This window comes from Solanum stenotomum, chromosome 1 (assembly GCF_019186545.1).
Source record: "Solanum stenotomum isolate F172 chromosome 1, ASM1918654v1, whole genome shotgun sequence".
In the NCBI taxonomy this organism is placed as follows: Eukaryota; Viridiplantae; Streptophyta; class Magnoliopsida; order Solanales; family Solanaceae; genus Solanum; species Solanum stenotomum.
The window spans coordinates 77,893,076-77,920,038 of NC_064282.1; the positions used below are offsets into that span (position 1 = coordinate 77,893,076).

The 26,963-nt window shown below is 40.7% G+C and overlaps 1 pseudogene; it reads right to left on the reverse strand.

Moving 5' to 3' along the window:
* Positions 1-6,202: 6,202 nt before the first annotated feature.
* On the reverse strand, positions 6,203-26,333 carry LOC125856983 (uncharacterized; annotated as a pseudogene).
* Between the last annotated feature and the right edge of the window lie 630 nt (positions 26,334-26,963).

The following is a 26,963-nucleotide window of genomic DNA, read 5'->3' on the forward strand; positions in this document are numbered from 1 at the left end:
CTACTTGGGTCAAGTTCAAATACCCATATCTTTTAGAATATGACAATTTAGGTGATCCATAAACTATCGGATTAAAGGCATTTGAGTCTTCTTTCCAACGTCACTAAGGTTGAGTCATTCGGAATAGAGAGCTATAATGATTTTACTAAATTGATACAATGTAGTGATGATTTAACTAACGGGAAAAATACTAAAAAGGGTTATTTTTCCTTTTACCCTTAGGAACACCCTAAGCGAATTTCTTGACTCATGAAAGACCCAAAACAATCAGATTTATCTGGACAAATACTTTTATCTTTCATTAATGCTATATGTAATGAAGGATTATAAAAGAATCCGAATGCATATCATATTTTGGCTCAGCAACACGATTTACATTAAAAAGGACATAAGATTTCAAATTAAAGGGCTAAATCACATTAATGGACTCTTCTCAAGCCTTTGGCACAGTCTTTGAAATGCTGATAGTTTTATCTGAGAATATCTTATCAGTAGGAATTGAGTTTTACTAATTATATCACCTCGAAGTTGAGAAATAGTTAGAGAAATTATAACAAAGCATGAATTTGCATGTGTTTCTTAGGGGGATAACTCTATTGCACAAACCAGAGTATGAAAGAAAGGAAAATATTTCCTAAACATCACGTAGCCTCCCCCTTATAAGTTTGGCGCACTTCACACCCATAAAAAAGACTCTACTAGATGCTTTTAGACATTCTAGGACACTTGAACCTAGTGCTTTGATGTAAAATTTGTCACGATTTGAGTCTATAGCCCAGGAGGGACACGATACTTAGAACCGCGAGTGGTCCCAAGCTAATCCCTGGCATACATATCAAAGCATAAAATAAAGAACTAAGCAGAAGCTAAAATGCATGACTAAATATTAGAAATTAAAAAATCCATCAAATCACATTTCTATTGTTTGAAATAAGCCTCTACTAGTTCAATTGAAAGTATATTTCTGGCGGGACATGGCCTCCAACTACCTCAAAATCAAAGATAACATGAAGGAAAGTCTAATAACCTAAATTAGTGGAGTTCCAAAGTGAGGAGGGCTTGTCAAGTGCTAACTAGAAATGTTGTAACCTTACTAGCCACGAGTCTAAGTACGAGCCAAAATCTACATCATAAAAGAATGCAACGCAAAGAAAAGTATGCGTAGTACGTGGAATATATTGAGTATGTAAGGGCACCAACATACTCATATAATGTAACAAAAGGAGGAAACAATGAAATAAAGTTCTAAAAAGTGGAGTCATAATCATAATAAAGGGACTAAAGAGAAGAAATTGAAACTCATACATAAATATCCGTTTTAAGACCTTCTTTTAAAAGAATATACAAAAAACCGAGTTTAAATCAGTAGCCTTGCATAATCATAATGTTAAACAGCATACTCAAAATACCTCAAATGAAGTTAAGAGAATAACGTAAAAGATGCATAAATTTGAGAGTTTCTTTTAACCGATACACACCATGTGAGTTCATGATGTCCAACAACTAACCTAGTTAGGTGGGCTTCCATATACTTTGATAGAGTATAAAACAATATCATATCTATGTAGATCTACTAATCTGAGCCTCTCAAGGCCAAAAAATCAGCCAACAAAGTGGTGAAACGTAATCCTACATTGGCGCGTAGTAAGGGGACTTGCGTTTTCTAACCTGCGATTTCTTGGTTCTAAATAGTACTCTGAAAACAAAATATATTCATATAATTCTCAAAGGTATGAAAACCACTTATCATCTTGAGTCATATATGAGGCTCAGCTCAAAAGTCATATCTTAAATTAACATGTATTTAGGTTGTAATTCATATCATGCTCATAGGTATGAAAAACACTTATAATCTTGAATCATATATGAGGCTATGATCAAAAGTCATCTTAAAATAATATGTTTTTAGGTTGTAATTCATATAATGCTTCTTTTCATGCTTAAAATCCATAAGGGTTTGCATAACCATAAAAATCATGCAAAATCAGTACCATCCGGTTTCAAAATCAAAGTGAAACAATGAAAACATAGCTTATTGAAGAAAGATCACAATTTCATACAAGTCCTAACTTTACTTCTAGTAATCTTTTGAAATTCTTAAGAACCAAAATACTTTAGGCATGAGCGCGAAAAGAGTACTCTCATTGAACCGTTACATACCTTAGAAAATGAGACAAAAAAAAGAAGAACTCGTTTTGGTGCCTTAGAACCTTATAGCATGAACTTGATAAATCCTTCTATATATGGTTTTCTTGGAAATGAAGTGTGAAAAATAAATGTTGGATTGAAAACCTTAGAATTCTTGAAGAGAATCTTGAATTTGGAGCCTTTAGATCTTGCAAAATTGGAGAAATCCCTTTCTTGGTGTTCTTGATTTTTTAAAGAAACAAAATTAGAGATTTTAAGAGTTGCCATACATATAATAATGTTAGTAGATTATAAGATGGACTTAGGGAAGTTAATTGAGTATAAAAGTTCAAGAATGCCCTTTTGGGAATGTATGAAGATCATACAAATCAAATAACATGACCTTGTAATGAATTCCATCGGCAATCTGGAGGTTCCCTCATCGAAATATTCGGTGGATCACCATATGGGGCTTTAGATCACCAAAATATTTAGATATTGAAGGTTTTTGGAACATTTTGGCGAGGTAATTTTGCGATTCACCAAACCAATCGGTGCTGAATGGACAGGTATCCTCGCCGAATTTCTCAATCCGGACATGTTCCAGTAAACCCACCATAACTTTTTACTTTGAACTTTGATTGATGAAAACTTAGTGGAGTTGCAAAGAAAACTTATAGACCTTTAATTTGGTAGGTTATAGGCCACCTAACTGTTTATATTCTAAGAGATATACTTATTTTAGTTTGACCTTAATATGAACTCATGTGAAAACTTAGCCGGTAGGAATACTTTGAACTTGGCTTGGTGTTTGAGGTATCTTAAGACCCTAAAACACATCATATACACTTACTACACTTAGTAAAGTACATTAAAATATGCTTATAACTTAGAAATCATCAGGTTCAGGCCTATACATGTAACGACCCGAACCGTCGTTAGTTAGGCAAACCAAGAACTTTGGGAAATTACTGGGCCACTGTCATGCCAGGGCAGGCTAGATGCCGCTAGGGCGGCGGTGCCACAGCGGGGTAAGTAGCCGCCAGAATAGGTTGGGTGGGCAGTATGTAAATAACGCAAAATCTTATTTTCCCCTTCTTCCAAAAACACCTAAATTAGACTAAATCATCCCAGAAACCCTCAAAAAGCTACCCTAAACTTGGGAAAGAAGGAGAAAGAGATTTATAGCATGGAGAAGTCGATAGATTGCGGATTCCAGCCAAAAATTGTCATCTCATCGTTCGAAAGCCCGGATTGGAGCTTTAACCTCTCTACAACCGCTTGGCGCCCAGGAAGGCTAGGTTTTGTTAATTGAGTAGTTATAAATTTGTGCTCGTTGCATAGTATAATGTAAATCAATTGTAGAATTCATGTGTAGGCCTTCGTGCACCAAATAAGGGATGATTATGCATGTGACTCCAGTTGTTGCATAGGATGTGCGCCATAAGGGGTAATGTCACGCCCCGAGCCTACACCCTAGGCGGGACCGGCACCCGGAGACCATTTCTGGCCCCAAGCGAACCCTTGGCCTGACTTTCTTAACTCAGCGGAAACCTAACTCAACAGAAAACTCAATACAAACGCAAGGTTAAAAAACAACTTAACTTATAACATCTGGCCACAAAGACAATTCAAATCTCAAAATAGGATATTTACATATATACATAGAAGAGAGACTCAAAACTAACTAACTGACTATCTATGAGGCCTCTAAAGTACTGAGATGGATGTTGGGACAGACCCCACAACATCCTAATAAAATAAAACTTAAGAATGCAAAACAATCGAGTCCTCCGGAAAGCAAGGAGGCTCACCACTGACTCTGAACTGCTCAGCTGGATCAACGACGTGCTGGATGCTAATCCTGGGTACCTGAATCTGCATCGTCATAAGATGCAGGCCAACTGGCATCAGTACATGGAATGTACGAGTATACGAGTTGGAAAACTAAGCAACAAAGGCTAGAAGGAAATCTGGAAGTAACTGAATAGCTTACCTAGCTCAACTCAACTCAACCTGACTGACTTCTTTCAATATAAGGCAATTTAAAACAAGTGCGATATAAAGAAAGATTGCTTTAAACATGCTATAAACTCTGTGTGTATACAAAGATACAATAAGCCTGAGATGTATATAGAAATACAAATAAACTAATGTATAAAAAAATACAATAATTTCTGTGTATGAAAATACAATAACTGCTGTGGGAGTTTCTCTAACCGACAACCATCACATAAGAGCTATAGTGATGGTACAACGATCGACCTCACGCTGCCAGAGCATCTTATACCCGGCCAAAGGTATAAGACCTGAACTGCCTAATGGATCCACTAGTCTATCTGGAAAAGGATTCATCTAAATAGTATGAGCCTTTTCTACCCATGGTGGCTAACATGGTTCTATGGGGGCTATGGGTTCTTTGAACGCTCCCCCAATTCGGTGCTCGATACTACTCCCATAAACGTACTGGCTCTTATGTTTTTAAAACATATTTCTTCCTGCTGATATGAGATAATTACTCAAAAACTAGCCCGAAGGCTCTTTGGAAATCTCAGTTTCCAATCTTGCTTAAATGTAAAAACATTTCTTTAAAACTTCTTTGGGAATACATAGTTCCCTAATAACTTTGAGAAATGAACTCAACTTTATGTTCTTGACTTAACTTGAAACTCTATACTCTTTACTTGACTTGAAACTTGAGCCTTAGAATGAAGTTAAAACGTTCAATAAAGACTCTTGAACAACTTTAAAGACTTGCTTGGACTTACTTCTTAACTTGCTTAACTTGACTCGAACTTCACTTGACTTTGATCCAAACTCGCGTCAAATTGAATTATGGATTCAAGGTATATGATCACATGTTTATGGATGAGTTTGGGATGTCTAAGTGTACCTTAAAGTGTTGGAAACAACTAGGAAACATAGGTACAATACCTAGGAACATGCATGAGAAAGTGTGAAAAGAATGGGAGAACATGGCGTCCTTGGCGCTCTGCAAGGCGCGGAGCGCCAGCCCTTGAAGCTCAGAGGGGACCTGCAGGCGCTCTGTTAGGCGCGGCGCCCCAAGGGAGAAATCTCAGAAGCTCTTTTGGGGCGCACTGGTAGGCGCGACGCGCCACCCGTCTCCCCAGAAAACTCGACTTTTCTCCTTCTTTTCCCAACTCTAAACTACCCTAACTTCAATGGGCTCAACCCCAAACACTAAGGGTTATAAAATCCCTCAACATACAAGAGATTCAACTCAAACACACAACTAAATCATGTTCCACAACCAACAAGAACTTCAACAACATGATCAACAACATCAACAACACAACCCAACAACTTCAACAACATATCCAATATTTTTTTCAATAATAAAAATGAGTTTGGTGTGTGAGGGAAAGGATCATCCAACACTAAGAGCTCACATACCTAGTAGGGATCACCCCCGACTATATCCACGACGGAAACTTGCTTGATCTCCTCTTCCTCTTCTTCTTCTCCTCTTCTTCTCTTCTTCTTCTCTTCTTCTTCTCTTCTTCTTCTCTTCTTCACTCTCAAGACCTAGCTTTCACTCTTTTAAAATGGGACCAAATGATCCAAAAAATCAGCCTAACACAACAATATAACCCCAAAAGAAATGGCTAGGGAAAAGACCAAAATGCCCTTAAAATTTCCGGACGGATTCCCTGCCAACTGCCCAACTTTCAAAGGGCATGACTCGCTCATACAAACTCGGAATCGAGCAAACTCAGCGGCGTTAGAAAGATCATTCCAAGGGCTTTCCAAACATAATTGGAACTAATCCTAAATCATTCTGATCTAGGATTTATGACTTCTCAAAGTTGGCCAACATTCACTGATTTCCCACACTTTACCAAATTTCCAGATTTTAAATTTTTCCAAAAAATTGACTATTCCAAATTTCAAGCTTTTTCATAGTTATTTCAAATTGCCGGATGTTACAATATCTCCCCATTGGGAACATCCGTCCTCGAATGAGATTACTCTAACAAGCTAAGGGTGTAACACAAACTCAAACACCCAACAAGCAATTCATGCAAACAACAACAAGCAACATGCTCACTAAAATTTAAAGAGCACTAAGAAGGAAATTAGTTCCTTGGTCTACATTTCCTCCGGATTCAAAGATATATGGGTATCTCTTCTTCATGTCCTCTTCGGCTTCCCAAGTGGCTTTCTCAACAAATTGGTTCCTCCAAATGACCTTAACTGAGGCTACATCCTTCGTTCTCAACCTACAAACTTGACGGTCCAGAATTTGCACAGGAATCTCCTCATAAGATAAGTTATCCTTGATCCTAACACTTTTTATCGGCAGGACCAATAAAGGATCACCTATGCACTTCTTCAACATGGAGATATGAAATACCCGATGAACCGCTGCTAGTTCCTGTGGTAACTCCAACTCATAAGCAACGTTGCCAATTCTCTTGGCTATGCGGTAAGGTCCAATATACCGGGGACTAAGTTTCCCCTTCTTACCAAACCTCATAACCCCTTTCATGGGTGAAACTTTCAAATATACCCAATCGTCTACTTCAAACTCTAACGCCCTTCTCCTAACATCACTGTAGGATTTTTGATGACTCTGTGCCGTTTTCAACCTCTCTTGAATCACTTTCACCTTCTCCATAGCTTGGTGAACTAAGTCTGGTCCTATCAATCATGCTTCACCAAATTCAAACCATCCAATAGGAGATCTACATCTTCTCCCATAAAGAGCTTCGTATAGAGCCATCTGGATGCTAGAGTGATAACTATTATTGTAGGCAAACTCAATGAGAGGTAGGTGATCATCCCAATTACCTTTGAAATCGATCACACAAGCCCTCAACATATCTTCTAAAGTCTGAATAGTACGCTCTGCTTGCCCATCAGTCTGACGATGAAAGGCAGTACTCAAGTTACCCTTGGAACCCAAGCCTTTCTGAAAAGATTTCCAGAACTGTGTAGTGAACTGTGCACCTCTATCTGAAATAATAGAGACTGGGACTCCATGAAGTCTCACCACCTCCTGAATATATAACTTGGCATAATCTTCTGCTGAATTAGTAGTCTTTACCGATAGAAAATGGGCTAACTTTGTCATTCTATCGACAATTACCCAAATAGATTCATGCTGTCTGCGAGACCTTGGCAACCCTGTGATGAAATCCATATTGATCATCTCCCACTTCCATTCTGGAAGTTCTATCCTCTGAGCCAAACCAACGAGCCTTCGGTGTTCAACTTTTACTTATTGGCAATTTGGACACTTAGCAACAAACTCTGCAATGCCCTTCTTCATGCCATTCCACCAATAAACTTCTCTCAAGTCACGATACATCTTCGTGGAACCTGGATGAATGGAATATCTGGAGCTATGAGCTTCCTCCATAATCCTTTCTTGGAGTCCATCTACCATAGGTACGCACAATCTACCTTGATACCTCAAAACACCATCCCCCCCTTGTTCAAAAGCTAATACTCTTTTCTTTTGAACATTTGCCTTCAACTCAAACAAAATGGGATCTTGATCTTGTTTCTCTTTCATTTCTGACANTGCACCTCTATCTGAAATAATAGAGACTGGGACTCCATGAAGTTTCACCACCTCGTGAATATATCACTTGGCATAATCTTCTGCTGAATTGGTAGTCTTTACGGGTAGAAAATGGGCTAACTTTGTCATTCTATCGACAATTACCCAAATAGATTCATGCTGTCTGCGAGACCTTTCCAACCCTGTGATGTAATCCATATTGATCATCTCCCACTTCCATTCTGGAACTTCTATCCTCTGAGCCAAACCAACGGGCCTTTGGTGTTCAACTTTTACTTATTGGCAATTTGGACACTTAGCAACAAACTCTGCAATGCCCTTCTTCATGCCATTCCACCAATAAACTTCTCTCAAGTCACGATACATCTTCGTGGAACCCGGATGAATGGAATATCTGGAGCTATGAGCTTCCTCCATAATCCTTTCTTGGAGTCCATCTACCATAGGTACGCACAATCTACCTTGATACCTCAAAACACCATCTCCCCCTTGTTCAAAAGCTAATACTCTTTGCTTTTGAACATTTGTCTTCAACTCAAACAAAATGGGATCTTGATCTTGTTTCTCTTTCACTTCTGACACTAGTGATGACTCGGCCCCGTTTGCCGGCGCTATTCCTCCTTCTGCGGAATCTGTAAATCCGACTCCCAGGCATGCCAGTCTGTGCACATCCTTTGCTAACTCTCTCCTTCCTTCTTCAATATGGGCGGTGCTACCCATAGACAACCTGCTCAAAGAATCAACAACAACATTAGCCTTACCTGGGTGGTAAAGAATACTCAGGTCATAGTCCTTGAGTAATTCTAACCACCTTCTCTGTCTGAGATTAAGCTCTTTTTGAGTAAGCACATATTGAAGGTTCTTGTGATCAGTGAATATGTTGACGTGCACACCATACAAGTAATGACGCCATATCTTCAAAGCAAATACTACAAGAGCTAACTCCAAGTCATGGGTTGGGTAATTCTTCTCATGAACCTTTAACTGTCTGGGGGCATAAGCTATAACCTTGCCATTCTGCATTAAGACACAACCCAAACCAATTCTAGATGCATCACAATACACCATAAGACCTTGAGTACCTTCTGGTAGCGTCAAAACTGGAGTTGTAATCAATCTCTTTTTCAATTCCTGAAAGTTTTTCTCACAAGCTTCAGTCCATTGAAATTTCACTGTCTTCTGAGTCAACTTTGTCAAAGGAGATGCAATAGTCGAGAACCCCTCTACAAACCTTCTATAATAGCCAGCTAATCCCAAGAAACTCCTAACTTCAGTTGGAGATGTGGGTCTAGGCCAATTCTGCACTGCCTCAATTTTCCGAGTATAAACTTCAATTCCGTCACCGGATACAATGTGGCCTAGGAATGCCACAGACATAAGCCAAAAGCCACACTTAAAAAACTTGGCATACAACTCCTTGTCTTTCAAAGTTTGAAGAACTTTTTTGAGATGACTAGCATGATCTTCTTCATTCCTTGAATAGACTAGTATGTCATCGATGAAGACGATAACAAACGTATCTAAATAAGGTTTGAAGACTCGATTCATCAAGTCCATGAAAGTTGTCGGTGCATTGGTCAAACCAAAAGACATGACTAAAAACTCATAATGACCGTACCTGGTCCTGAAAGTTGTCTTTGGAATATCACCTTCCCTTACTCTTAACTGATGATAGCCTGATCTGAGGTCAATCTTCGAAAAATAAGTGGCACCCTAAAGCTGATCGAAAAGATCATCAATCCTCGGAAGAGGGTACTTGTTTTTTACGGTAACCTTATTCAACTGGCGGTAATCTATACACATCCTAAGGGAACCATCTTTCTTTCTCACAAACAAAACCGGAGCACCCCAAGGTGAGACACTCGGTCGAATGAAACCTTTTTCTAGGAGATCTTTCAACTGCTCTTTCAACTCTCCTGGTGCCATTCTATATGGTGGAATAGAGATAGGACGAGTATCTGGAATGAGATCTATGCCGAAATCTATTTCTCTCTCAGGAGGAATTCCGGGTAGATCATCAGGGAAAACTTCTGGAAATTCTCTTACTATAGGAACTAACTGAAAATGAGGTATCTCAACACTAGAGTCATGAACTCGGACTAAGTGATAGACACAATCCTTCGAAACTAACTTTCTTAACTTAAGGTACGAAATGAAACGACCCTTAGGCACTGCTGAACTACTACTCCACTCTAAGACTGGCTCATTCGGAAACTGAAACTTGACCACTCGAGTTCTACAGTCTAATGATGCATAACAGGCATGAAGCCAATCCATACCTAGAATGACATCAAAATCTACCATGTCTAATTCAACCAAATCATCCATGGTGCTCTTGTGATTGATAGAAACAAGACAATCATGATAGACTCTTTCCGCTAGAATAGACTCCCCAACAGGTGTAGAAACACAAAAGGGTTTACAAAGTATTTCAGGAAGAACATCAAACTTATTTGCAACATAAGGAGTTACAAAAGATAAACTTGCTCCTGGGTCTAGCAAAGCATATACATCAAAAGCAAAGACTTTGATCATACCAGTGACAACATTAGGAGAGTTCTCTTGCTCCTGGCGACTGGTGATAGCATAGAGGCGGTTTGCTCCTCCGCCAGTACTAGAAGTAGCTCCTTTAAGTGTTGTTCTGTCTGGTGGAATAACCGAAGAAGACTGTGCTTTATTGCCCCCATTACCCTGCCTATTCTTTGGACACTCTCGCATGAAATGTCCATTCTGACCACACTTGAAACAACCAATGGAGCCCTCTCGACAAGTGGTTCCTACCACACTTGGCGCAGGCAGGAGGCTTACTACTCCCTTGCGCCACACTACCCGAAGATTGTGCTGGTCTAGCTCTGAAGTCCTTCGAATTCTGGCCATTAAATTCACCTTTGTATCTGGGTGCAGGTGCTCTAGGAGATGATGGAGCAGGTCCCTTTTGCCGTTGCTGAAAGGAGGAACGGTTTGAATTACCTTTCTGATGCCCGGACTCATTACCGGTCTTGGCTCTCTTACTTCTGAACTCTTCTCTGTCCCTCAGCTTCTCATCTTCAACCTGCTGTACATAGACCATTAACCTGGATATGTCCATGTCCCTGATAAGCATTGCAGCTCTACCTTCCTTACTTGACAACCGAGACAGCCCAGCAACAAACAAGCTCATTCTATTTCTTATGTCTGCCACCATCTCCGGAGCATAGAGGGATAGTTGTGTGAACTTCATACTGTACTCTTGAACACTCAAAGATTCCTGCTTAAGTGTGAGGAACTCACGTACCTTGGCCTCTCTCAATTCTCGAGGAAAGAAATGCCCCAAGAAAGCTTCCTCAAAACGGGCCCAACTCGCAGGTGGTGCATTCTCAGCTCTGCCCTCTTTCCACTGGTCGAACCAAGTTCTAGCAACATCCTTCAATTGATACGCAGCTAGTTCAACCCGCTCAGTATCTGCCACGTGCATCACAATCAAAAATCTTCTTCAACTCCTCAATGAAGTTCTCTCGATCCTCAGTAATACTCGAACCCATGAAACTCGGAGGATTCATCCCCAAGAACTCATGAATCCTTGAAGTGTCAGCTCCTTCCTGTCGAGCTCCCCTTTGATGACCAATCTGATTAGTTACAGCTTGACTCAGAATTCTAATTGCCTCTCTGATTTCGGCATTAGAAACTTCCCCTTGATCTTGCACTCCTGGGGCAAAAGGTAACTCTTGCTCATCTACATAACGTCTAGGAAGATGCCCTCTGCCAAATCTTCTTGGAGGCATGACTATTTGAAAACACGCACAAGCACGGATTAAAAGGAAACTTTTTAGAGATCAACTTTAACGCACGAGATGAGTGTGAAAGAAATGAGAAATCTTCCTAAATGTTGTATCCTCCCAATTATAGATGTGGCGCGCTTCACATCGATAACTAGGACTTTACAGACACGGCTTCATAGACTCCCTAGGACTCTTAAACTCTGGGCTCTGATACCAAGTTTGTCATGCCCCGAGCCTACACCCTGGGCGGGACCGGCACCCGGAGACCATTTCTGGCCCCAAGCAAACCCTTGGACTGGCTTTCTTAACTCAGCAGAAACCTAACTCAACAGAAAATTGAATACAAACGCAAGGTTACAAAACAACTTAACTTATAACATCTGGCCACAAAGGTAACTCAAATCTCAAAATAGGATATTTACATATATTCATAGAAGAGAGAATCAAAACTAACTGACTGACTATCTATGAAGCCTCTAAAGTACTGAGATGGATGTTGGGGCAGACCCCACAACATCCTAATAAAATAAAACTTAAGAATGCAAAACANGAAAACTCAATACAAACGCAAGGTTACAAAACAACTTAACTTATAACATCTGGCCACAAAGGCAACTCAAATCTCAAAATAGGATATTTACATATATTCATAGAAGAAAGACTCAAAACTAACTGACTGACTATCTATGAAGCCTCTAAAGTACTGAGATGGATGTTGGGGCAGACCCCACAACATCCTAATAAAATAAAACTTAAGAATGCAAAACAACCGAGTCCTCCGGAAAGCAAGGAGGCTCACCACTGACTCTGAACTGCTCAGCTGGATCAATGAAGTACTAAATGCTGATCCTGGGTACCTGAATTTGCATCATCATAAGATGCGGGCAAACTGGCATCAGTACATGGAATGTACGAGTATGCGAGTTAGAACACTAAGCAACAAAGGATAGAAGGAAATCTGGAAGAAACTGAATAGCTTACCTGGCTCAACTCAACTCAACTCAACCTGACTGACTTTATTCAATATAAGGTAATTTAAAACAAGTGCGATATAAAGAAAGACTGCTTTAAACATGCTATAAACTCTGTGTGTATACAAAGATACAATAAGCCTGAGATGTATATAGAAATACAAATGAATTGATGTATAAAAAAAAATACAATAATTTATGTGTATGAAAATACAATAACTGCTGTGGGAGTTTCTCTAACCGACAACCATCGCATAAGAGCTATAGTGATGGTACAGCGATCGACCTCACGCTGCCAGAGCATCTTATACCCGGCCAAAGGTATAATACCTGAACTGCCTAATGGATCCACTAGTCTATCTGGAAAAGGATTATTCTAAAAAGTATGATCCTTTTCTACCCATGGTGGCTAACATGGTTCTATGGGGGCTATGGGTTCTTTGAACGCTCCACCAATTCGGTGCTCGATACTGCTCCCAAAAACGTATTGGCTCTTATGTTTTTAAAACATATTTCTTCTTGTTGATATGAGATAATTACTCAAAAACTAGCCCGAAGGCTCTTTGGAAATCTCAGTTTCCAACCTTGCTTAAATGTAAAAACATTTCTTTAAAACTTCTTCGGGAATACATAGTTCCCTAATAACTTTGAGAAATGAACTCAACTTTATGTTCTTGACTTAACTTGAAACTCTATACTCTTTACTTGACTTGAAACTTCAGCCTTAAAATGAAGTTAAAACGTTCAATAAAGACTCTTGAACAACTTTAAAGACTTGCTTGGACTTACTTCTTAACTTGCTTAACTTGACTCTAACTTCACTTGTCTTTGATCCAAACTCGCGTCGAATTGAATTATGGATTCAAGGTATATGATCACATGTTTATGGATGAGTTCGGGATGTCTAAGTGTACCTTAAAGTGTTAGAAACAACTAGGAAACATAGGTACAATACCTAGGAACATGCATGAGGAAGTGTGAAAAGAATGGGGGAACATGGCGTCCTTGGCGCTCTGCAAGGCGTGGAGCGCCAGCCCTTGAAGCTCAGAGGGGACCTGCAGGCGCTCTGCTAGGCGTGGCGCCCCAAGGGAGAAATCTCAGAAGCTCTTTTGGGGCGCGCTGGTAGGCGCGACGCGCCACCCCTCTCCCCAGAAAACTCGACTTTTCTCTCTCTTTTCCCAACTCTAAACTACCCTAACTTCAATGGACTCAACCCCAAACACTAAGGGTCATAAAATCCCTCAACATACAAGAGATTCAACTCAAACACACAACCAAATCATGTTCCACAACCAACAAGAACTTCAACAACATGATCAACAACATCAACAACACAACCCAACAACTTCAACAACATATCCAATATTTTTTAAATAATAAAAATGAGTTTGGTGTGTGAGGTAAAGGATCACCCAACACTAAGAGCTCACATACCTAGTAGGGATCACCCCCGACGATATCCACGGCGGAAACTTGCTTGATGTCCTCTTCCTCCTCTTCTTCTCTTCTTCTTCTCTTCTTCACTCTCAAGACCTTGCTTTCACTCTTTTAAAATGGGACCAAATGATCCAAAAAATCAGCCTAACACAACAATATAACCCCAAAAGAAATGGCTAGGGAAAAGACCAAAATGCCCTTAAATTTTTCGGACGGATTCCCTGCCAACTGCCCAACTTTCAAAGGGCATAACTCGCTCATACAAACTCGAAATCGACCAAACTCGGCGGCGTTGGAGAGATCATTCCAAGGGATTTCCAAACATAACTGGAACTACTCCTAAATCATCCTGAGCTAGGAGTTATGACTGCTCAGAGTTGGCCAAAATTCACTGATTTCCCATACTTAACCAAATTTCCAGATTTTAATTTTTTCCAAAAAAATGACTATTCCAAAATTCAAGCTGTTTCATAGTTATTTCAAATTGCCGGATGTTACAAGTAAAACCTCGCCATGGTTGTTAGGGTTTGGTGAGTGTTGAATTCCTATTGCGTGATATAAACGTGTTGATGGCTTCGTTATATGGATACATGGTTGTAATTGAGATGAATTAATCAAGTCTAAGGGAAAGACTAAAATTGTATAATTTGAAGGCCATGAACCTAATACTTGATTGATTGTGCGATTATAAGTATGTTTGTTATTGATGTGATTGTGAATACTAACATGCATTGGATCAGATGCCACGTACCAGCATACATACATATATTGGATTAGATGCCACGTACCGGCATACTAACATGCATTGGATCANACACACAATCAAGAAATCAAACAAGTATATCTCGGCTTAAAACTAAGCCATCGGTTGGCAAGGCCCCTATCAACTGATCTATAAAAGAAACAGCTACTCCCAGGAGATCATATAAATAAATAACCAACTAGCACAGAAGTCCTGATTAGGCCGTCGAGGCCACCATGATATCTATACCTAAACTAGAAGCAGGTACATATCAATACAATACATCAAACAGCTCACAAGCTTCAGCAAACCAACAACATAAGCCAGTATGGCCATAACGTAGTTATACACCCCCACACACTACTCTGTAAGCCTCTAAAAGTAGTAAAGATTAGCGGGATAGGGCCCCAGCCTACCCATAAAGATATATACAACAAAAGGAAACAAACCTACCAACTCTTGCAGCTCCGAAGGAAAGGGGCTAGCCAACCGGATAAAAGTCAATCCTGCTGCTGAGGAGGTCTACTCAGTCGTCTGTCAGCACCTGCATGCATGAATGCAGCACCCCCAAGGCAATGGGGGCGTCAGTACAAAATAATGTACAGAGTATGAAAGGCAATAGACTATTATGAGGTATCCTGATATACTGGAATAATCTAATAAATAAATCAAGGATAAGATAAGTGTACTGACCTGCTCCTAAATCTAAACTTATCAAAAATAATAAAACAACAACCTAACCATGCCCCCATAAGCTCAGGATGTACAAACAACACACAAGACCACCTACTCAGGCCCCCATAAGCCCGGAAGGTGCCAATGAGCCTATATACCCCTATCAGTAGTCCTCTAACCCCGTAGGCAGTCACATAGCCGTCTTAGGCATTAATATATCCCCATAGGCAGCACATAGCCTTCTTAGGCATCAATATAGCCCTGTAGGCAACTCATAGCCCTTCAAGGCACAATATAGCCCCGTAGGCAACTCATAGCCCTGCTAGGCATCCATATAGACCTTTAGGCAGAACATAGTCCTTCTAGGCATAGATCACATTCCTGCAGCTAACAACAATAGCCCAAACGGTAATAATAACAATCCAACCGCTAAAAGTGAGCAATTTAGATATAAGCGACCTATACAAATAGACTCTAAGTCATGTCCAACATAGGACACTACTAACTGAATAAGAATCCCGACAAGGGAGGATTATATCAACTCGAGCAGCCAACAATCAACAGTCACAGCTACAAGTATATCAAGGATAACAACAAAAATACATTGCTTCTAAACTTTAAGGAAACATGTCGTAAGTAGGGAATAGCTTTAACATACTTTTTTCACTAAATTCACGTGGCCTAACGACTTTTACTCAATACTCCCTCGATACTACAACAAGGTAGGACCATAATCAACACACAAAAAAAGGATACCATGACAATACGATAAAATATATGTATTTTCGTCGCAAATTGATATTTGCCGCTTATAAAAGCTAGAGTCGATGAAAGAAGGGTCTTACCTCGATCTTAAGGTTGTAATACACTTCAAAACCTTCAAATATATCCAAACCCTTGCTGTCCCAATACTAAAGTGTGATATGCTACGAAATCGATAAAACAATTTATACCACGATGATGAGCCCAATGCGTAGAACAACTTTCGTCAAGAAGTTAAGTCGAGAAAATATGTACCTTAGTTGATCCTAGAAATGGGTTTCTCTATTTTTCTCTGGTTTTTAGCTAAAAATGAAGAAAAAGTTCGGAGAAGAAGATAAATGTAAAGTTCCACCGACCTAGGACCCCACCTCACGTGCCTGCTTGCGCAATCCCATGAAAATGAAAATATCTCTCTATTCTGAAGTCGTATGAACAAACAGTTTAATGCGTTGGAAACTAGACTCATAGAACTTCGATTCGATAGGTCGTGGGCCCCATAACTCTCTATATATTGGGAGAAAATCTCCAAGACATTTGACCCAAATTTCAGAGAAATCTTAAAAAGGAACTTACGATAACTTCCGCCAACTTTTATTTTGCCACTTACTTAACTTCAAAACGTGAGATACAACCCTTGAACACTTAAAATATGACATACCACATCACGTTTAATTTATTACTCACTCTCTTTGTCTTTCCACAACGATACGAGTTAATTTAGATGTTTTGAAAAGTCGGGGTGTTACATCCTTCCCCCCTTAGAAACATTTGTCCTCGAATGAAAAATCTTAGTCACGATGTTCAGTCCTTAGGAGTTGCCAAAATTTAGGCAGTGTATCCTTTGTAGATGTCACTATCCAAGAACCTAAAATGCAAAATTTCTAACCTAGGCGTCTCACATGACGACATAAATAGCTAAGCGTTATAGCTCCACCATAACAGTGCAAGCAGATATACAACGACAACCACAATAATAATAAGCAATACTGTATATATATATATAAATCAGATAGGTATCTTACCTTACTGTCCTAATATAAACTGATATGTCATCATCCAGGGGTATGAAACAAGTGAGGATATTTGGACTTCATGTCATCCTCAGCTTCCATGGTCACCTCTTCTCTATTCTTGTTCCTCCACAATACTTTAACTAAAGGCACCTCTTTGGTACTCAATTTACGGACCTGCCGATCTAAAATGGCAACTGGAGTTTCCTCGTAGGACAACTCCTCTGTGATCTGAACATCCTCAACTGGGACAACCTGAGAAGGGTCTCCTACACATTTTCATAGCATCGATACATGGAAAACTAGATGAACATATTTTAGCCCCGAAGGCAGTTCTAACTCATACGTAACTCGTCCTACCCTCTGAAGGATCCGGTATGGCCCAATGAATCTTGGACTAAGCTTTCCTTTTTGGCCAAATCGCATAACACCCTTCATATGCAAGACTTTTAAGAATACCCAGACATCGACTCAAAACTCTAAGTCCCTTCGTCGGACATCTGAGTATGACTTCTGTCGGCTTTGAGCTGTTAGCAGCCTCTCCCGAATGAGCTTAACTTTATCCACTGTCTGCTGGACTAAGTCGGGTCCAATCAACCCTAATTCACCTACCTCGAACCATCCAATGGGGGATCTACATTTTCTCCCATACAAAGCCTCATAAGGTGTCATCCCGATGCTGGAATGATAAATATTATTGTATGTGAACTCAATAAGAGGCAAGTGTTCATCCCAACTTCCCTTGAAGTCTAGCGCGCATGCCCGTAACATATCTTCGAGTGTCAAAATTGTGCGCTCAGCCTAGCTATCTGTCTGAGGGTGAAAGGCGGTACTAAGATTAACCTGTGTCCCTACTCCTTTCTGTAAGGACTTCCAGAAATTGGTGGTAAATTGTGCTCCTCTATCAGAGATAATAGATACTGGGACACCGTGTAGCCTAACAATCTCTCTAATATAGAGCCCTGCATAGTCTTCGGCCGAAAAAGTAGCCCTGGTAAAAAGTGGGCTGATTTTATTAGTCTATCAACAATTACCCAAATAGAGTCAAACTTGTAATGCGATCGAGGTTACCCTATAATAAAATCCATATTAATTGTTTCGCACTTCCACAAAGGAATGGCTATCACCTGAACTAGACCAGTGGGCTTTTGGTGCTCAACCTTCACCTGTTGGCAGTTAGGACAATGCGCCACAAACTAAGCAACGTCCTTCTTCATCCCATGCCACCAATAAATCTTCTTAATATCATGGTACATCTTCATCGAACCAGGGTGAATAAAATAACGGGAATTATGTGCCTCTTCCATAATTCGATGTCGAAGCCCTGCAACATTCGGAACACATAATCGACTGCTACATCTGAGGACTCCATCTCATGCTATATCAAATGCTAAAGACTGTTGATCATGAGCCTTGGCTCTAAGCTTCTCTAAGCTATGATCCTCTTGTTGCCGTGATTTTACTTCTACAACTAGAGATGATACGGCTGTATCCTGAATTGTGACCCCACTATCGTCTGCCTCTAACAATCTGACTCCTAAGCTAGCTAACTGATGAAGCTCTCGCGCTAGCTCCCTCTTCTCAACACCTAAGTGGGATAAACTACCCATAGATTTTCGACTGAGGGCATCGGCTACAACATTCACCTTTCCTGGATGATATAAAATATCCACGTCGTAGTCTTTCAGTAACTCAAGTCATCGACATTGTCACAAATTTAACTCCTTCTGTCTAAATATCTATTGAAGGCTTTTATAATCTGTAAATATGTCAACATGAATGCCATACAAATAGTGTCTCCAGATCTTTAACGTATGCACAACCGCAGCCAACTCTAAATCGTGGGTTGGATAGTTCTTCTCATGCTTCCTCAACTGCCTTGAAGCATATGCGATAACCTTACCATGTTGCATTAGACCACATCCCAACCCAACACCAGAAGCATCACAATACACCACATAGCCTTTTGAACCGTTTGGTAATGCAAAAGCTGGTGCTGATGTCAACCTGTCCTTCAATTCCTGGAAACTATGCTCGCAAGCCTCAATCCACTGGAACTTAGCTGTTTTCTGAGTCAGCTTCGTTAATGGGGCTTAAATTGAAGAAACCCTTCTACTAACCTTATGTAGTACCCAGCTAACCCTAAGAAACTATGAACCTCAGTCGGAGTCATGAGTCTGGGCCAAGTTTTTACGGTCTCAATCTTTGTGTATCAACTGCAATGCCTGCATCTGATACAATATGGCCTAAGAAAGCTACAGAGTCAAACCAGAACTCGCACTTAGAAAACTTTGCATAAAGTTCTCGGTCTCGAAGAACCTAAAGGACTGCTCGCAGATGATTTGCATGCTCATCTTTTGAACGTGAATACACCAAAATATCATCAATAAATACAATCACAAACAAGTCAAGATACGGCCTGAATATACTATTCATCAGGTCCATGAACACTGCTGGGGCATTAGTTAATCCAAAAGACATTACCAAGAACTCAAAGTGTCCATATCTAGTTCTAAAAGCTGTCTTTGGAACATCTTTCTCCCGAACACGTATCTGGTGGTACCCTGATCTTAAATCAATCTTTGAGAAACACTTAGCACCTTGTAAATGATCAAACAAGTCATCTATCCTCGGAAGAGGATACTTATTCTTTATAGTTGCCTTATTCAGTTGTCGGTAATCAATACACATTCTTAGTGAGCCATCTTTCTTCCTTACGAACAACACTGGTGCACCCCATGGTGAAGCACTAGGTCTAATAAAGCCTTTATCCAGCAAGTCTTTCAGCTGATTCTTCAACTTCTTTAGCTCAGCAAGAGCCATTCTATAAGGAGGGATAGATATGAGTTGTGTACTTGGTAGCATATCGATAGCAAATTAATTTCCCGTTCTGGATGGATACCAGGGAGTTCGTCTGGAAATACATCTAGAAACTCATTAACTACCGGAATAGACTGAAGAGTCGGTGGTTCTGCATCTATATCATGAACGTGAACAAGATGATAAATACAACCCTTGGTAATCATCCTCCTTGCCTTAAGATAGGAAATAAACCTACCTTTCGGCGTTGTTGTATCGCCTTTCCATTCCCGAACTGCCTCTCCTGGAAAGTGGAATCTAACAATCTTTGTCTGGCACTCAACATTAGCATAATAAGACGCTAACCAGTCCATACCCATAATGACATCGAAATCGAGCATCTCTAACTCTACGAGATCTACAGAGGTCTGACGGTCGATAATTTCTACCGTGCAACCTCGATAGACTCTCTTGGCAACAATAGACTCACCAATTGGTGTAGATACAATAAAGGGTCGATCTAATGTTTATGCTACTATACATAACCTCCCCATTATAACTGGAGTAACATAAGACAAAATAGATCCAAGATCTATCAAAGCATAAACACAATGGGAGCAAACAATCAATGTACCTATCACAACATCTGGTGATAACTCTAAGTCCTGTTAGCCGGTTAATGAATATGTATGATTCTGGCCACTACCAGAACTAGATGCTCCCTCTCTGCCTTTGACTCTACCTCTACGTGATAAAGTCTGGGGTCCACGCCCTGTAGACTGTGCTGATGAGGAGGAACCTACTGCTGACCTGGTCGACTGACCTATACCACCCTAACATATGGTAGGGTAGTTTCTCCACCCATGCCCCTCCTGTCCACAAGAATAACAACATGTGGAACCCTGTCTGCACCTCTCGAAATGAATCCTACCGCAAGTAGCGCAACGCGGCAGGGCTATCGTAGCATGGCCTGAACCCCTCTACTGCTGCGAGCCTGATGCTCGTGAACCCTCACCTAGGCCTGACTGTTCTTGACGATCAAATCTACTACCCTGGAACTGTTGTTGTGGAGGTCTAGGTGGCCTAATAGAATATCACGGTCTAGGACAACCCAAAAAATCTCCATGCGAACTAGCGGGCCTATCCCTCTTTTGTCTCTCTCTCTCGACCCTCTCACTCGTATACTGTAGATGTCGGCGATCCTCTATGCCCTGTGCAAAGGCTTGAATCCGCGAGATATCCATATTATCATTTAGCACAGCGGTAGAACAAGCCTCGATATAGTCTGAGTCAAGCCCTCTCACAAATCTGCGTACCTTGTCATGCATCGTATCAACAAATGCCAGTGCATATCTAGCCAATGAATCAAATCTCAGCCCGTACTCTCGGACACTCATCCCACCTTGTCGGAGGTTCAAAAACTGGTCCACCCGGCCATCCCTAATCTCTCGAGGCAAATAGTGATCTATGAAAGCTTCTGTAAAGCTATCCCAAGTGGGTAGAGATGTATCTTCTCCCCTAGATCTCTCCCAAATTTCATACCATAATACTGCAACATCACGCAATCGAAATGCTGTTAACTCAACTGACTCAGTCGCTGAGGTATGCATGACTCTAAAGATCCTATGAAGCTGATCAACAAAGTGTTGAGGGTCTTCTCTGCGATCTGTCCCGGTAAACTGTGGAGGATTCAAGGTAAGAAATTCATAAACTCTCGAACTTTCGAGCCCTTCAGAAGGTCCGACAACATCTGGCGCAACTGGTTGGCACTGTGTAGCTACTAACTGTGCTAACATATATACTGCACTCTTGAAATCCTGATCAGATGGAATAGGAGGAACTAGAGGTGGTACTGCTGGTGGAGCCGGAAGTCCTATAGCCTTCGGAGGCTCCTGAAGCTGTGGAGAAGCTATTGGAGGCTGAGAAGATGTGTCCTCCTTGGTCTCACAATGGGCTACCTCCACCTGTGGTACCTTGTCGATACCTTCGCTTGCAGTTGTATTTAGCCCCTGGCTAGTTGTCATCTGTCTAGTGTCAGTCATCTCTATCTGCATACAAGTGTGAATTATAAGCCAGAAACCTCAACCCTTAAGACACCACTCTATAGCACGAGGTGAGCAAAAGAAGGATAATCATTCTAACATGCCCGATAGCTTCTTGCCTATCAGATGTGGTGCACAACACATTTATAAACAAGACTCTACAAGACATGGCTTGCAGACTACCTAGGATACGACGTTGCTCTGATACCAAGTTTGTCACACCCCAAACTCGGAGGGCGCAACTGGCTCCTAATGCCAAAACTCAAGCTCGAGCCGACCCTGCTGAACCATTTGCTACTAGCGCATGGCAGCCACACGCAATCAAGAAATCAAACAAGTATATCTCGGCTTAAAACTAAGCCATTGGCCGTGAAGACCCCTGTCAACTGATCTATAAAAGAAATAGCTACTCCCAGGAGATCATATAAATAAATAGCCAACTAGCACAGAAGTCCTGATTGTGTCGTCGAGGCCACCATGATATTTATACCAAAACTAAAAGCAGATACATATCAATACAATGCATCAAACAGCTCACAAGTTTCAGCAAACCAACAACATAGGCTAGTATGGCCATAATGTAACTATACACCCCCACACACTAGTCTGCAAGCCTCTAAAAGTAGTAAAGATTAGCGGGATAGGGCCCCAGCCTACCCATAAAGATATATACAACAAAAGGTAACAAACCTCCCAACTCTGGCAGCTCCGGAGGAAAGGGGCTAGCCAACCGGATAAAAGTCAATCCTGCTGCTGAGGAGGTCTACTCATTCTTCTGTCAGGACCTGCATGCATGAATGCAGAACCCCCAAGGCAATGGGTCGTCAGTACAAAATAATGTACAGAGTATGAAAGGTAATAGACTATGATGAGGTATCCTGATATACTGGAATAATCTAATAAATAAATCAAGGATAAGATAAGTGTACTGACCTTCTCCTATATCTAAACTTATCAAAACTAATAAAACAACAACTTACCCAAGCCCCCATAAGCTCGGTAGGTACAATCAGCACACAAGACCACCTACTTAAGCCCCTGTAATCCTGGAAGGTGCCAGTCAGCCTATATACCCCTATCAGTAGTCCCCTAGCCCCGTAGGCAGTCACATAGCCTTCTTAGGCATTAATATAGCCCCGTAGGCAGTACATAGCCTTCTTAGGCGTCAATATAGCCCTGTAGGCAACTCATAGCCCTTTTAGGCACAATATAGCCCCGTAGGCAACTCATAGCCCTGTTAGGCATCCATAGAGCCATGTAGGCAGAACATAGCCCTTCTAGGCATAGATCACATTCATACAGCTAACCACAATAGCCCCAACGGCAATAATAGCAATCCAACCGCTAAAAGCGAGCAATTTAGTTATAAGCAACCTATACATATAGCCTCTAAGTCGTGTCCAACATAGGACGCTACTAACTGAATAAAAATCCCGACAAGGGAAGATTATATCAACTCGAGTAGCCAACAATCAACAACCACAGCTACAAGTATATCAAGGATAACAACCCAAATACATTGCTTCTAAGCTTTAAGGAAACATGTCATAAGTAGGGAATAGCCTTAACATACCTTTTTCGCTAAATTCACGTGGCCTAACGACTTTTACTCAATACTCCCTCGACTACAACAAGGTAGGACCATAATCAACACACAAAAATAAAAGATACCATGACAATACGATAAAATATATGTATTTTCGTCACAAATTGCTATTTGCCGCTTATAAAAGCTAGAATCAATGAAAGAAGGGTCTTACCTCGATCTTAAGGTTGTAATACGCTTCAAAACCTTCAAATATATCCAAACCCTTGTTGTTCCAACACTAAAGTGTGATATGCTACGAAATTGATAAAACAAATTATACCACGATAATGAGCCCAACGCGTAGAACAACTTTCGTCAAGGACTTAGGTCGAGAAAATATGTACCTTAGTTGATCCTAGAAATGGGTTTCTCTATTTTTCTCTGGTTTTTAGCTAAAAATGAAGAATAAGTTTGAATAAGAAGATATATGTAAAGCTCCACCGACCTAGGACCCCACCTCACGTGGTTGCTTGCGTAGTCCCACAAAAATGCAAATATCTCTCTATTCTGAGGTCGTATGAACAAAGAGTTTAATGCGTTGGAAACTAGACTCATAGAACTTCGATTCGATAGGTTGTGGGCCCCATAACTCTTTATATATTGGGAGAAAATCTCCAAGACATTTGACCCAAATTTAAGAGAAATCTTAAAAAGGAACTTACGATAACTTCCGCCAACTTTTATTTCTCCACTTAACTTCAAAACTTGAGATACAACCCTTGAACACTTAAAATATGACATACCACATCATTTTTAATTTATTACTCACTCTCTTTGTCTTTCCACGAAGATACGAGTTAATTTAGACGTTTTGAAAAGTCGGGGTGTTACATCACGATTCGATACACTAACTGTTTGAGTATGGGTCCCGTGAGAGGACCATTGACTAGTGATATATGTGTATTATTGGGAATGTGGAATGATACATTGCTCCTGAATTGATAAAGTTTTATGGTAACCTATATATGATTACTCCACTATGTTGAGTAAATCGGTATGTGTCTTCTGTGTTGAATAATTCCGAAATAGTTGAGCCCAAATTTGGAATGTGATTCGATAAGTGGGGACCAAGGGTCCAAGAGTTGCTATTGATTAGGTAGAGGATTGTCTGCGTCCTTAAAAGTTTAATAGTGGGGGTAGTGTACGTGATGTAAATAAATAGGTAGATCTTACCTTGGGGAAAGGGTTAGTAATTAACTGTTAGAAAGCCTTGATACAATGTATTATGGGTCAAGGGTTGAGTTGTGATGTAAATGAAATAAGGGTATGTCGTGAGTGGTTAATTGGAATGCTTGGGGTAGTATTTGTTGACTCTTTTATGACTTAGAATGTTTAAGCTATGATCAAGAACCTAGTCAGTAGGTTGACTGAGACAGAAGTTAGTAGAAAAGGTACTAGTGTAATTGGAGGTATTCAAGAATGGAAAAGGTGGAGGAATGAACGGTTAACTTGCATGTTTCTCGCTAGTTGATTTCGTATATAATGCGGTGGGAGTCGGGTTGACCGATGATACCTACCAGTACGTGTGGTTTTGTACTGATACTACTCTTGCAATGCCTTTTTGGGCATAGTCTAGATGCAGGGTCGGTGATGTTTCATCAGATGAAAACGAAGAAATTCTCGAGCAGCTTCTATATTTCCTTCCGTATGGTGGGAGTTGTGTCTTGCTATTTGTTTATACCTTGTATTATTAGAAGCTCTTGTGCATGTTTAGACTATATCCTTGGGGTGTTAATTACTTTACAAGTCTTAACTTGAGTTTGTGTAATACCTTTATTTATAAATCTTTTAGAAAATTCTTTTATCTCAGTCTTTCTTTAATCTTACGCATGTTTTAAATTATTGGGAATCGAGGGTTCTCCTACTTAGGTATTAGAGTAGGTGCCCGCATGGCCCGGTGGGTTTGGTCGTGACAAGTTGGTATTAGAGCCAGGTTACCGGTCTCCCCATACAAGAGAAAAGATGGAGTAGACTCTTGCGGATGGGTGTGTTGACATCTACATCTAATCTAATCTTCAGGAAGCTATGAAGCATCCTAGGGAGTTGTTCCATCTTTTCTCTCCTTTTGTGCGAGTTTTTGCTTGTGGTATGTGTTGAGTCCAATTGCTATTTCTCGATTCCAATTGGTATCTCAATGAAGTGAACTAGACGTCGTAGTCACGGCTGAAGGGACACAAGCAAAGTTAATTGAAACTGTGAATGTTCCAATTGGTATCTAACCTTAGGGGTTGTATAAGGCATAGATGATCAATAATGGTCATGTATGGAACGAACAAACTAATAAGGTGGAATTGTTGTGATGTGTAGTTTGTAAATGTGAAAGTATGTTTCTTGTTGTCAGAATTAACTGCTAATGTGAAAAGTGTTTCGTGGACGTGATGATATGATTATGTGCACAATAATTATGTGTCTCAACCTTGATATGTGCAATATGCTGGCCGAATTGTTGAAATTATGTGTGCTGTAACTGTTTGAGTATCATGAAACTCGTTGTGAAAAGAAAGTCACGACTAAGTTTGGTTCAAAGGTCTAGATAAACTATGAGATGATTAGTAAATAGAATCTCGATGTGTGTTGCAACCAACTAATAACTGTGTGAGTGTCTGGGCGTATCTTGGGGATGAGCATATTTGTCGTGCTGAAATCGCGAGGATAAAATTTAGGGTGTACCCCGTTGGGTTGACCTGGGGGTAGACAACAAATATCCTAGTTAAAAATATTATTCGAAAATGCTTAGTTGGAACCCGGGAATCAATGGGTTTGTTTAGAAATACTTTGGCCAGGGTTCTAGTTCCGCTGGAGCGGGACCATCCTCACCAGGGCGGTGCCGCCAGGGTGAGAATTCTCCCGCCAGAGCAGGACAGGGCGAGACATAACGTTAGCCCTGTTTCCCCTATTTTCCTAGTTATCCAACATAGACCCCGAATTATGTATAAATTACTTCCTGCAATTCAGTCAGTGCTCAGCAATCAAATATAGATTATAAAACTTAGCATCAATTATAAGTTGTGAAAAAATATAGAAAAACCAGCATCCATGTGCTTACAAAAGTAGGGAAATGTGAAAAGATAAAATAAAGTATTGTTCCAAATTACAAGCCCAAAAGGGGCGAAAACCAAATCAAGCGTCCTGAGACAAGGGGGTGTCATCATTGGAGTCGAGGTCCTCCGGGGGTACCAGGCCAGTCATGGCCTCGTCCATGCCAGAAGTATCTTGCCTCAACCCGGGGAAGCACCTAACCGGGGGCAACGCTAGAGAAGACCACATTCAGGGTCTTCCACATTCGGACCATAAGTGTATCCCTCTCTCGATCGCTCCTCATCTCCTGATCCAGCTCGCGGCAGAGCATCTCAACCTCCAGGGCAGTGTTGGGTGGGACTGGAGTAGTGCTAGAAAATGAGTGTCCTAACTGTCTCCGGACGACAGCCAGGTCCTCCTCCACACGGGCTCCGTACAATGGAGGCTGGGACTGGCTGGGATGGGCGTCGCCGCCTACGCTATCAT